This window comes from Mobula hypostoma, chromosome 8 (genome assembly GCF_963921235.1).
Source record: "Mobula hypostoma chromosome 8, sMobHyp1.1, whole genome shotgun sequence".
In the NCBI taxonomy this organism is placed as follows: Eukaryota; Metazoa; Chordata; class Chondrichthyes; order Myliobatiformes; family Myliobatidae; genus Mobula; species Mobula hypostoma.
The window spans coordinates 45,269,174-45,282,604 of record NC_086104.1 but is presented as its reverse complement, the minus strand read 5'-3'; the positions used below and the strand labels follow the sequence as shown (position 1 = coordinate 45,282,604).

Sequence of the window (13,431 nt, the reverse complement as noted above, 5' to 3'; positions counted from 1 at the left end):
GCTATTGCCAAGATAGCACGGGTCAGAGGTGAAAAGTTGAACCACAAAATACGGGACGTTGAATGGCGTAGATTTCAGTAATATTTGTACAATAACGTGTGGACTAGTTGGGAATTCTACCAAAGAATAAAATAACTTTTGGATCTTAATTGTCTCCAGCTGAAATACGGGAATGTCAAAGCTGTAGTAGCGACTACTGTGTTCAGTCTACCTGCTGGCCACACATTGATTACAAATAGCCTACATAATGTCCGCGTAGTTTGCATGCATGTAAAATAACATTACCGTGATAGTGATAATGAAAATGGCAACGGAAAGATAAAACGAAAATAGGACAGAATTATATAGCTGAAAAATAATCCAGCAAAGTGTGTGAAGCTGGTAGTGTATTGTTAATCATTACAGATCGCTGAAGAGTAACTTCCACAGTAACCACTGAAAAGAATGGCATGAAACATTGCATTTTAGGTTCGAGATTCTTATAAAAATACAGACCAGTGATACCAGTTAAAGGCAACTCGCTACCTGTAAATTGATTCACGTTAATTTAGATCGACATTAACAAGTCAATTACTGGGCTGTGCGTTCTCTCGGGTCATGTTCATGTCAGGTGCTGCAGGGGCAACATATTAGGGGGTCATGTTGCCTCGACATCCTGATGGGGAAAAAAATGGTACCAATGAAAATGGAGTCTCTTCGCCCATGCAACATTTGCGTACCATTTGGTTCACGCTATCTCTGAAATATCTACGTTGCTAGTATTGAGAAGGTCAACATAACAATAATGTGATTCGGCCATCAGATTGTTTTAATAAGACAATAAAGTGGAACAAGTACCCAGATAAAGCTCCTGAATATTTAAAGAGAAATTACATTTATCACAAAATAACACTAGTTTAAAATGCCTCTCCTGTTTTAAATAGTTATTTCTGAAGGCCACAGTTAGTTATAGTTTGACCTTGCCCCTCTTTTCCCCATAAGCAGATGCCCTAGTTTCACAAATCGCTCACTTCTAGTTCCAGAAAGAACAGTTAACAAGGAAATCAGATCCGGAATCACGACTAAATTAAGTGAGGCTAAATTTTTAGCTAGCCTTGAATAGTATAATTTAAGTTAAAAATATACCTTTGCCAAAGAAAGCAAATAGATAAACGTTTCACATCAGATGGCACAGATGCAAGGCTGCCTTACCTAGGACTGTCACAGACTTCCGTGCTATGTCTGCCTCGAGTGGATGGGTAGGGGAGTGTGTTATTCTCTGTCACTGCCATCTCCATTTACTTAATCTTCCGGTATTAAATTGCTACTGTGGTTTTGCCTTGTTGAATAATAAACATACAGCTCTAGAAGCAGACCTGAATGTGCTCTGGAAAATATTTCCCAGTTGGACTCTATTGACAATTTTCAATTCAGGCAATCTTGATATTATTTAAATGGCTCTGCTGTTCTCACATATTTCTGAATTGTATGCAGATCTCTACCTTAATCAAATATTTTTAATCCTAATCTTTAACTCTTTCAAAATGGCTTCTATCTAAATCCATTTTCTGGGTAGCCTTATAATTTGGTGTACAATCTCACCTGCTCTTTCAAGACCTCTTAACTGCTGCTAAAAAGGGGACAAGTTCAATTGGTGTGAGGAAGTGAGGCAAAAAAGAAGGTTATGATAGTAAGAAGAGACAAGTAGCAAAAGAAGTGCAGTTTACTCATGAAGGTATTTAAGTTAGCAAATAGGGAATACTATTACAGTAATTGAGCTATTTTTAGCAGGTATGTATGTTTATATGCACAATTATTTTTAAAGCCGCTGTGTATGAATTAGTTGATGAAGGGAAATCGGATTTTCTTGAAAATAGTAGCAAGTTAAGGCTGAAAGTTAGTTTAACCTTTTGAAACTCTCAATATATTTCATGCCATTTGCTGCCTTTCTAATGGCTTTAAAATCTTTGTTTATTTTTCCTACAATGATTGCCCAGGCCTCTGCTGTAGGTAATGCTACTTGACTTCCAAAATAAAATGCATAAATTTTCTTCTTTTTATTAACTGAAGCAGGCAATTCATTCTCAAGTAAATATGTCCTCCAAGGTAGCTTACTTATTGTGTTCATTAGCAATTGCTAAATGCCACATTAATTTCTGTGTATCAGCTATTAAGATCTGTACATTGGAAGAAATCTAAGTTACGTTTGATTATTTTTTTTCTCATTTACATTATCTTTTTCTCATTTACAGTATGTGGGTTGCAGTGGCACTAATTGCCTAAATGCCCCAAGAAGGTGATATTTGTCTGTTTTATTGAATCCCTGCAATTCTATGGTGAAGATGCTTCCACAATACTGGTAGGTCATGTTTATAAGAATATTTGTTCCAGCAATAGAAGAATGGTGATACACATGAAAGTCAGGACAATATATGACATGACAATAATTTTATAGATGATATTGTTCCTATTCATTTGTTGGTCTTATCTGGATTATATGTGTAGGTTGCAGTTTGGGAGATTGAAGGAAGAAGTCTTGGTGGGCTGCTGCAATAAATTCATTTATTGTACATATAGAATGTCACTTACTGAGGGTCTGTGAGTGCTCCTGATGCATGTACCCAAGCTTCTCTATAGCATTCCAAATGTTCCTTTTCTACTTTGAGCTGTTATGGTACGTCCCCATTGATCCTTATCAATTTTTATATATGCATCATATAAAACATCCTATCTGCATGCCTAATGGTTTGGTATGGCAATTGCTCTGCCTATGACCACAGGAAACTACGAAGAACTATGGACTCACCTCAGCACATCATGGAAACCAGCTCCACTCTAGAGGCTCTGTCCATGCTTCTTGCTGCCTTGGTGAAGCAACCAGCATAACTAAAGACCCCACACGTCCATGACATTCTCTCTTCTCTCCCCTTCCATCGGGCAGATGATACGAAGGCCTGGAAGCACGTACCACCAGCACAACTGTTATTCACTGTTTCAAGACTATTAAATGGTTCCCTAGTAAAATATGATGAACCTTTGACCATACAATGTACCTCACTATAATCCTACACTTTATTGTTTACCTGTACTGCACTTTCTCTGTAGCTGTTGCACTTTATTCCACATTATTTTTTCCTTGTTCTACCTTAATGCAGTGTATGCAAGACAAGCTTTTCACTGTATCTCAGTACATGTGACAATAATAAACAAATATCAATTTCAGTTATGGGCCAGAAGTCAGCGGGGAATGTTGTTTACCTCAAGGGAGCTTTGAGCATATCTTAAATATTTTCCACTCTTCACCTACTAGTACCTTCCCAGGGAAGAATTTGGTAGACCCACCCACCCTAAAAAGTATCACTTTGCCCACATGTGGAGATATCTGTGGTTGCCATGTTGTCCTTATTGGCCACTTCAGAACTGATTGGAAGTAAATCATTGATAATCCTGAGTGACTGCCTAAGAAAGCAGTATATTAAATATACCAGTGTGCTACTGGTGAAGGGAGTGTGTTTTTAAATCTGTGAATAAACAACCGAACAAGTGCCTTGATCTATTCTGGTTATTCTCACAATTTATAAATTTTGTTACAAATGCACCCATTTAAAGGACTGGGGAATATTCCTTCACACTCCTGACCTGTGTTTACTAGATAGCAAAGACTTAGAAGGACAGTTTGTGAAACACTAGAAACAGAAGATTGCTAACATGCTTTGGTAGACATAATATTTGATTTGAGTTTCTGGTCAATGGAGATAGTCAGGATATTGAAAGCATGGAAGACAAAAACTGCAGTTCTATGTTAGTATCTTAAGTTTCTTCATGTTCATATTGTGTGGCAATTGTATGGCAATAATGTGAATATTTTCACCCAGACTTATTTATGTGTACAGATTGTCTCATTACCTTGTAAGTCGTCAGTGGGGCTGAATATTAAATAATTGATTAGTGCTTCTTCTGGCCTTGTGAATTAAGAAAAATCTGTAACACAATAGTTGAATATAGCCGGACCTAAGGATGCTTCCTTGAGGAAATTCAGAAACAATGTCCTGGGGCAGAGGTGATTTACCCTCCAACAGCCAAGGCAAATCCTGATTTTTCTACTTTACTTTTTAAAAGTCTTGATGTCACCTTTCACTTTATCTCTAAAATTGCAGTGTGGTATTCATTTTAGCAGTGAGACTCTGGAGCTGGGTGAAATTGGCAGAACTAAACCGAGCACTGGTTAGCATGTTATTTATAACTAAGTGGCATTTGAAAGCGCAGTTGACAACTGTTTCTGTCATTTTCTGATAAGTATAAATCAGTTGATGTGTGGTAAATGGTTGAATTGAATTTGCCCTGAATCTTGTGTGTATTCTAGGCTCCTAAGCAATTATTCCCAATTATTAATAAATACCAATGTTGTATTTGTTGCTGTACAGCTAATTTTGGAGGGGGGTATTTTTAAAGCAACTCTGGAGATACTAGAAATCTGAAATGAAAAGAAAGAATACTGGAAATACTCAGCTTGGCCAGGCAGCATTTGAGAAGAAAGAAACAGTTACTGTTACAGGTCAATGACTTATCATCAGAATGAGATAGGTTAGAAATCAAATACGTTTGAAGCTGCAGAGAATAGGGAGGAGTGGAAAGAAAAAAGGGAATGCAAAGATAGGTGATGACCAAAGGACATAGGCGGAAATGATAGAGGTGCCAATTAAGAGAGTTAGGAAGGTTTGTTAATCATAGGTGACCTGTCTGGAAGAGCTGTAAATAGGATTAGAAGAATGAAAACAGAGATGGGAAGTGAAAAAAGAGGGGAGAAAAGCAAAGCTGTAACCATGAGATACAAGCTGGAGAACCATGTGTTGGAAATCTGAAATAAAAACAGTGTTGGAAATACCCAACAAATCAGGCAGCATCTGTGGAATGAGCAATAGAGTTATTGTTACAAGTTGATAACCTTTCATCAGAATTTTGAGTCTTATATAAGTAAAAGAGCTCGTTTGCCTGATGTTGTTGAATTTATGTCTGAAATGCATTGGGAGATATGATGCCCTTCCTCAAGTTTTAATGGGCTTCAGTGATAGAGAGTAGAAGCCCAAAGACTAATAGGTGTTTATATGGGATTTTCTAGAAAATAGTTTTTCTGATTTTGGGTTTTCCAGTGTAGGGAAACACAATTCATTCTGTAATACACATTTTGAACAATGCAGCTGAGGAAATATCCAACAAATCAAGCAGCATCTATGGAGTGAACCATCACAATGTGTCAGTATTTGTTGGAAATAACAGTTTGGTTAACGTAGGTGTTGTAGTTAATGCACAGATATATCAGAAGTAACCTTGCAATATCCATCCACTGTAATTGTTTTTAACTGTGAAAATCAACAAGAGAAAATTAGAATATAGTGCAAACTTTTCATGTGGTTGGCTGTATTTTTGTATATAAAAACAAGGTTGCACAGAATATTGAAAATTGGATAGAATCAGGCTATTCCCCCTTTGACCCAAATCCGCCATTCAACATGATCATGGCAGTTCATCTACAGGTCAGACAGCATCAATGGAAATGAATAAACAGTCAACGTTTCAGACCTGGTGATTCTGAAGAAGGATCTCGGCCAAAATGCCGACTATTTATTCATTTCCATAGGTGCTATGTGACCTGCTGCGCTACACAGAACATAGAACAGTAGAGCACAGGAACAGGCCCTTCAGCCCACTATCTTGTGCTGAACCAGCTAAAAGGTAAATCAAAAACACCCAAGAGCTAATCCATCCTACCTACACGATGTCCATCTGCCTCCGTTTTCCTTATATTCATGTAACAATGTAAATACCTCTTAAAACATCTATTGGGGCAGCATGGTAGTGTAGTGGTTAGCACAACGCTTTATAGTACCAGTGACTTGGGTTCAATTCCGAGTGCTGTCTGTAAGGAGTATGTATGTTCTCCCCATGACTGTGTGGGCTTCCTCCAGGTACTCCAGTTTTCTCCTACAGTCCAAAGACATTCCAGTTGGTAGCTTAATAGGTCATTGAAAATTGTCCTGTGATTAGGCTAGGGTTAAACTGGGGTTTGTTGGGTGGGATCTCCCAGTGGCCACACATTTTAATTCCACATTCCCATTCCCATTCTGACATGTCTATCCACGGCCTCCTCTACTGTAAAGATGAAGCCACACTCAGGTTGGAGGAACAACACCTTATGTTCCATCTGGGTAGCCTCCAATCTGATGGCATGAACATTGACTTCTCTAACTTCCGCTAATGCCCCACCTCCCCCATGTACCCCATCCGTTATTTATGTATATACACACATTCTTTCTTTCTCTCACTCTACTTTTTCTCCCTCTGTCCCTCTGACTATACCCCTTGCCCATCCTCTGGTTCCCCCCCACCCTTGTCTTTCTCCCCGGACCTCCTGTCCCATGATCCTCTCATATCCCCTTTGCCAATCACCTGTCCAGCTTTTGGCTCCATCCCTCCCCCTCCTGTCTTCTCCTATCATTTTGGATCTCCCCCTCCCACTTTCAAATCTCTTACTAACTCTTCCTTCAGTTAGTCCTGACTAAGGGTCTCGGCCCGAAACGTCGACTGTACCTCTTCCTAGAGATGCTGCCTGGCCTGCTGCGTTCACCAGCAACTTTGATGTGTGTTGCTTGAATTTCCAGCATCTGCAGAATTCCTGTTGTTTGTTGGGTGGTGCAGTTTGAAGGGCCAGAAGGGCCAGAAGGGCCAGAAGGGCCTACTCTGTGCAGTATCTCAATAAATAAATAAATCAAGGGTTCAAAGGTACAATTTAATGTCAGTGAAATGTATACAATACATATCCTGAAATGCTTTTTTCTTCGCAACCATCCATGAAAAACAGAGGAGTGCCCCAAAGAATGAAAGATAGTTAAATGTTACAACCTCAAAGACCCCCAAGCTCCCCCCTCCTGCACATAAGTGGCAGTGAGCAACATTTCCCCCCTCCCCCCACCGGCAATGAAAAAGCATCAGCATTGAGACCAACACCAAGCACTCAAGCGTGAGCAAAGCAATAGCAAAGACATAGACAATGCACTTACCCGAATAACTACTTGTTCACCCAGTATTCGACATACCACAGGCTATCTCTCTCCCTAAAAAGGGAGAAAGAGATGTCTCCAGTTAACAGTGAGAGGGGAGACCTTAACAAACAATTTGCTGGTTTACCCTCCTAAGCTCCTAAAATAAATTAAACAAATAAAAGCCTCCCATGTACTTGCCTCTACCACCACACCAGTCAGTGCATTCTGGGCATCCACCACTCTCTGAGTAAAACCTTATCCCTCACATCCCCTTTGAACCTACCTCTCTCACCTTCAATGCATGCCCTCTGGTATTAGAGATTTCTATCCCAGGAAAATGAGACTCCCTGCCTGCTCTATCTATGCCTCTCATAATTAGATTAGATTCAACTTTATTGTCATTGTGCCGAGTACAGATACAAAGCCAATGAAATGCAGTTAGCATCTAACCAGAAATTCAAAGAATAGTGTTACTTACAAAATAACTGCGAATAAAAAGTAGGTGCTACAGCACACAAATGTAAAAGTACTGAGACAGTACAATATGGGTGCAATACTGCTTAGCGCTGTGATGAGAGGTTCAGCAGTGTCACAGCCTCAGGGAAAAAGCTCTTCCTGTGCCTGCTGGTGCGGGAGCGGAGGCTCCTGTAGTGCCTACTGGATGGGAGGAGAGTAAAAAGTCCATGGTTAGGGTGAGATGCATCCTTGATAATGCTTTTCGCCCTGCCCAGGCAGTGTTTATGGTAGATGTTCTCAATGGTGGGCAATTGGGTACCGATAATCCACTGGGCAGTTTTCATCATACGCTGGAGCGCTTTGCGGTCCAATACGGGACAATTGCCATACCACATTGAGATGCAGTTGGTGAGTATGCTCTCAATGGTACAGCAGTAAAAGTCTGTCAGTATCCTGGGACAGAGGTGAGCTTTCTTGATGCTCCACAGGAAATAAAGGCACTGTTGCTCCTTTTTGATCAGGATGGAGGAGTTCAGGGACTAGGTGAGATCCTCAGAAATGTGGACACCAAGGAATTTGAAGCTTGATAAATGCTCCACTACAGCCCCATTAATGTAGATAGGGACGTGAGTGTGGCTCCTAGCATGCCTGAAGTCCACAATGATCTCCTTGGTCTTCTGGGTGTTAAGGGCCAGGTTGTTGTCGGCACACCACGCGGCCAGGTGCTGGACCTCGTCGCTATAGGCCGTCTTGTCACCCCCTCTGATCAGGCCAACCACTGTGGTGTCATCTGCGAACTTGATTATGGAGTTAGAACCATGTACAGGAACGCAGTCATAGGCGAAAAGAGAGTACAGAAGAGGGCTCAGCACACAGCATTGAGGCACACCGGCATTCAGGGTGAGAGTGGAGGAGGAGAGGTTGTCTAACTTAACCAACTTGGGTCTGTAGGTCAAAAACTCCAAGGTCCAATTGCAGAGGGATATACTGATACCAAGCTGACAAAGTTTGGTGATCAGCTTGGAGGGGATCACAGCATTGAATGCCGAACTAAAGTCAATGAACAGCATTCTGACGTAAGAGTTGGGGCTGTCCAGGTGGGTCAGGGCAGTGTGAAGTGCCGTGGAGGTGGCGTCCTCTGTTGATCTGTTGGTGCGATAGGCAAATTGATGGGGGTCCAAGGTAGAGGGCAGACAGGATTTCAGATGTGATAGAACCTGTCTCTCAAAGCACTTTGCAATGTTGGGGGTGAATGCAACTGGACGGAGGTCATTCAGGCTCGTGGCAGTGGAATGCTTCGGCACTGGCACGATGGTGGCGATCTTGAAGCTTGTGGGGACAACTGCCTAGGCCAGGGACAGATTAAAAATGTCCATGAAGACCCCAGCCAACTGCCCTGCACAGACTCCAAGCACACGGCCAGGTATTCCATCCGGACCAGCTGCCTTCCGTACATTCACCCTGCTCAGGGTGGCGCAAACATCGGAGGTGGAAAGTGAGAGAGGCAGTTCACCAGGTGGGAGATCCATTTTGAGGGTGACCTCCTCGTTCTCTGGGACAAAGCGAGCGTAGAAGTAATTGAGCTTATCAGGGAGGGAAGCAGAGCTGCAAGGAGGCACAGTACTAGGTGGTTTGAAGTCTGTAATGACCTGTATGCCATGCCACATGCACCGGGGGTCCGAGGAGTTGAAATGCTCCTCGATTCTCGGTTTGTATATGTGTTTAGCCTGAGAGAATCCCCTCTTCAGGTTGGGCCTGGCTGAGCTGTAGGTCTCCCGGTCTCCAGACCTGAAGGCTTATAAACATGTATCAGATCTCCCCTCAGCCTTTGCAGCTCCAGAGAAAGCAACCTAAATTTGTCCAGCCTTTCATTAAAGCATATGGCCTCTAAACCAGGCGCATCCTGGTAGATCTCTTCTACACCTTCTCCAAAGCCTCAGCATGCTTCCTATACAGGGGCGGCCAGAGCTGTTTGCAATACTCCAGATGTGGCTTAAACAGGGCTTTATAAAGTTGTAACATAACCTCTTTTGAGCTCAGTGCCTTGACTAATAAAAGAAACATTCCTTAAGCCTTCCTAACCACCCTATCAACGTGTGTCACCACTTTCAAGGATCTATGAACTCGGACCCCAAGATCTCTCTGCTCAGCAATGCTCTTAAGGGTCTTACATTTAGCAGTGTGCTGTCTCTTTGCATTTGCCCTACCAAGGTGCAGCACCTCACATTTATCTGGGTTAAACTCCATCTACCATTTCTCTGCCCATATCTGCAACTGATGTATATCACACTGTCTTCTGCACTATCCACGTATCCACCAGCCTTAGTATCATCTGCAAATTTACTTACCCACCCATCTACATTTTAATTCAGGTCATTTATATACATCACAAACAGCAGAGGTCCCAGCACACATCCCTGCAGGACACCAATAATCACCAACCTTCAGTTCGAACAAGTCCCTTCAACCACTCCCCTCTGTCTTCTATTCACAAGTCAGTTCTGAATCCAAGCAGCCAATCCCTCCAGCATTTCCTGTGTGTTCCTTTACATTTCCAGCATCTGCAGAATTCCTCATGTTTGTGGCTGTTTTTTCCTGTTCCTGTATCCCTTGATCATTTAAGCTTTTGTTACTATGTACTTCTTCAATGTAATTAAGAATATATTTCATGATTCGGCCTTCACTGCCTTCTGTGGTGGCAACTCTGCAGGTTCACTACTTTTTCAATAAAAAAAATTCTGCATCAGTAGGCAGTAAACATAGGGAACATTCTTCCTGTATCTTGACTGTGCAGGCTCTTCAGGATTTCATAGGTTTCAATAAGGATATCTCCTTTTCTTCTAAACTCCATGAATATCAGCTCAATTATCTTAGTCATCATAATATTTCATTATATATTAGACCTATCATCCCAAGAACGGGTCTGGTCAATCTTCTCAGAACAAGACAATATTCAGGCTATGGTCTCACAGTAAGATGTCTCTGCCAGCTACTGTACTCAAATTCTTTTGCTATGAAGGCCAACATACCATTTGCCTGTTAAACTGCCTGTTGCACCTGTATGCTTGGTCTTGTCAACTTCTGTACAAGAGCATGAAGGCAGAGCCAAAGAGTCAAAGGGTCAGCTGCTATACAAGAGTAACCGAATAGTCACACCTCCCTCCCACTTCCTTAGCTGATCACCAATCAGGTAATAATCTGCCTTCCTGTTGTTGCCATCAAAGTACTTAGCCCCACACTATAGTGCATCTGCATGAATTACCCAATGACCCAATCAGTCTGAGTCACAGAGGACCTGCTGGTCCTGTTCCTCACAACTCACACACTACCATGCTGTGTGACATTCTCAATACTAAGGGTATTACATGTAATTCTCTTATCAAAATTAACAATACACATTGTGAATTAGTGTGGTCCGAGCAGTGAACCCTGGGGTACCCGATTTTCCTGTCCAGTTGTTTATCTATGTCAATGCATAATCCCCAATACCATGGGGTTTTAATTTTGCTTACAAGTCTGCAAGTATAGCTATAACATATACTCCTCTAGATACATCGCCATACAATTCTGGTAAATAGTCAGGCATGATGTCCCTTTAGTAAATCCATGCTGGTATTGACTGATCATGTTACTGCTTTCCAAATGTTCTTTGATTACATCTTAATAATGGACTCTGGATTTTTCCACTACTGATGTCAGGTGAGTTAGTGTATAGTTCCCCTGTTTTTTTCTCTCTCTCTCCCTTCTTTGGTAAATAGTGGAGTTACATTAGCTACTCTTCAATATGTAGGAATTGACCTAATGTTTAAAGCAAATTGCAAATTGCCTATCGCTAGAGGCAGTATAAGTAGAGCCACTTCCTTGAGTACATTAAATGCACGTCTGAATGAACCACATCTATCCTCGACAGATTTCTGAAGAAGCAAATCCTCCTGCAATATTAAGCTGTTCAGAAACTAATTAAAGAAGCCTACTGATGGAAAATTGTTCCTCTGGTCCGTTTGTTGTTGATCATAATATTCGTAAAAGGTTGGTTCTGTCTTAATTAGTTCTCTGAATCAAACTACTTCAGCAGGATGGATTTCTGAACATCATCCATTCAGGCACTTTCTTTATTTACCTTTGGCTATAGTCATTCTTCATCATAGGAGCAAACAATTCAGCCCATCCAGTTTGCAGATATCAATGCTTCCCCTCTCAACTCTCTTCCTGAATTTGGAATGAATGACATGTGACACAAGACAGTTTAATGGGACAGTCGTGGTCAATGTCTTATATTTTGGAACAACAATGAAGAAATTTAATACAAGAGCATGTAAGTGATTGAATGAAGCATAGTGGAGTCTGTCTGGAGAGGTTGTAAGCAAAGAAATCTTAAAATATCTTAAAAAGGAATAAAGCTGAATACTGGAAATGCAGAACATAAAACTGGTATGACTAATTGTCTGATATTATTGAATTTATTGTTGAATCTTTAAAGATGTCAAAAGATGAGCTTCTGTTCCTCAAATTTATGAGGGGGTGAAAGATAGTGCAGAGGGGAGTGGGACGGAGACTCAAATTGATAGAAAGCTCATGGTTACCATTGCTGGATGAATAGAGGTTTTCTGCAAAGCTGTCACTAAGTCTGTGGTTGGTTTCCTCTTTGTGACTACCAAATATTGTGTAGGAAAGTAGACTTTTTCAGACTTACGGTTTTTTATATTCTGTATTTTTCGGTTTTTTATCACCCATTCCTTTTCCGTTTTGTTGTGTGAAGGGAAGGTGTTTGGGGGTTGATGTTTTGTTCTGTTAGTTTTTTGTGTGGGGAGGAGTTTTTTTAAATAGGTAGATTTAATGTCAGAAAAATGTATACAATATACATCCTGAAATTCTTTTTCTTTGCAAACATCCATGAAAACAGAGGAGTGCCCCAAAGAATGAATGACAGTTAAATGTAGGAACCCCAAAGCTCACCCTGCCCCCCCCCCAGCACCCCCTCTCACGCACAAGCAGTAGATGTTTTTTGGGGGTCACTGTGCCTGTTTCATTTTGTGCAGGGGAGGGGGTTTTGGTGGGGTTTGATGATCGAAGGCCGCACTTTTTTTTTGTATGGGGTGGAGGGGTTTGATGTTTCTCTCTAAAGAACTTTTATGGTCTTTCTTTGCTTCATGGCTGTCTGGGAGAATACAGATTTTGAGGATACATGCTTTGATAATAAATGAACCTTTGAAATTTTGAACCTTTGAGAAGTAAATTGCTGCTTCACTTGAGGTTCATGCATGACAAAAAAGGATTAAATAAGTGGAAAGGCTTTCACCTCCCACAGATGGATGGAAAGGAGAGAGGATGTTGGTGGAAATGAAAGAGTGGATCAGACTGTCAAGAAAGGAACAACCCCTTTGGAACATTAAAAGGGGTGGGAAATGGAGGAAGTGTTAATTTGGGGCATTTCATTTTATGGAAATTATGGAATATAGAAGCCAGTGAGATTGGGAGGTGTGGACAAGATGGATAGAGAGACGTAAGAACAGAAATATAGGCAAATCATGGTAGAGGAAGAAAGACTGCATGTTGGGAACATGAACATAAAACGTGAGGTTGTCAGAATATGTACTGTATAATTGAAAGCATGTACAACCAGGCTCAAGGACACCTTCTATCTTGCTGTTATAAGATATTGAGTGTTTTCCTAGTATAATAAAGTGGACTTTTGATCTCATAATCTACCTCATTGTGACCTTGCACCTTATTGTTTACCTGTACTTTGTACTGTAACACTCTATTCTGTACTTTTTTATTGTTTTACCATGCACTACCTCAATGCACTGTTGTAATTGATCAGTAAGGACAGTACGCAAGACGGGTTTCTCATTGTACCTTGCTACATGTGACAGTAATAAAGCAATTTACTAATTTAGTAAAGAAGACAAAGAAGCTGGGAGAACAGAATGGAGTCCTTCCAGGGAGTTGGGTA

General features: G+C 41.0%; 1 protein-coding gene across 1 annotated transcript in view; it reads right to left on the bottom strand.

Annotated features, from left to right (window-relative positions):
* The window catches only part of esrrga (estrogen-related receptor gamma a), a 240,417-nt gene extending 239,274 nt beyond the window's left edge, over positions 1-1,143 (bottom strand). The window contains exon 1 of the mRNA XM_063055763.1: positions 1,126-1,143. The gene's annotated coding sequence lies outside the window, so the exon portion shown is untranslated. The remainder of the gene's footprint in view (positions 1-1,125) is intronic.
* Between the last annotated feature and the right edge of the window lie 12,288 nt (positions 1,144-13,431).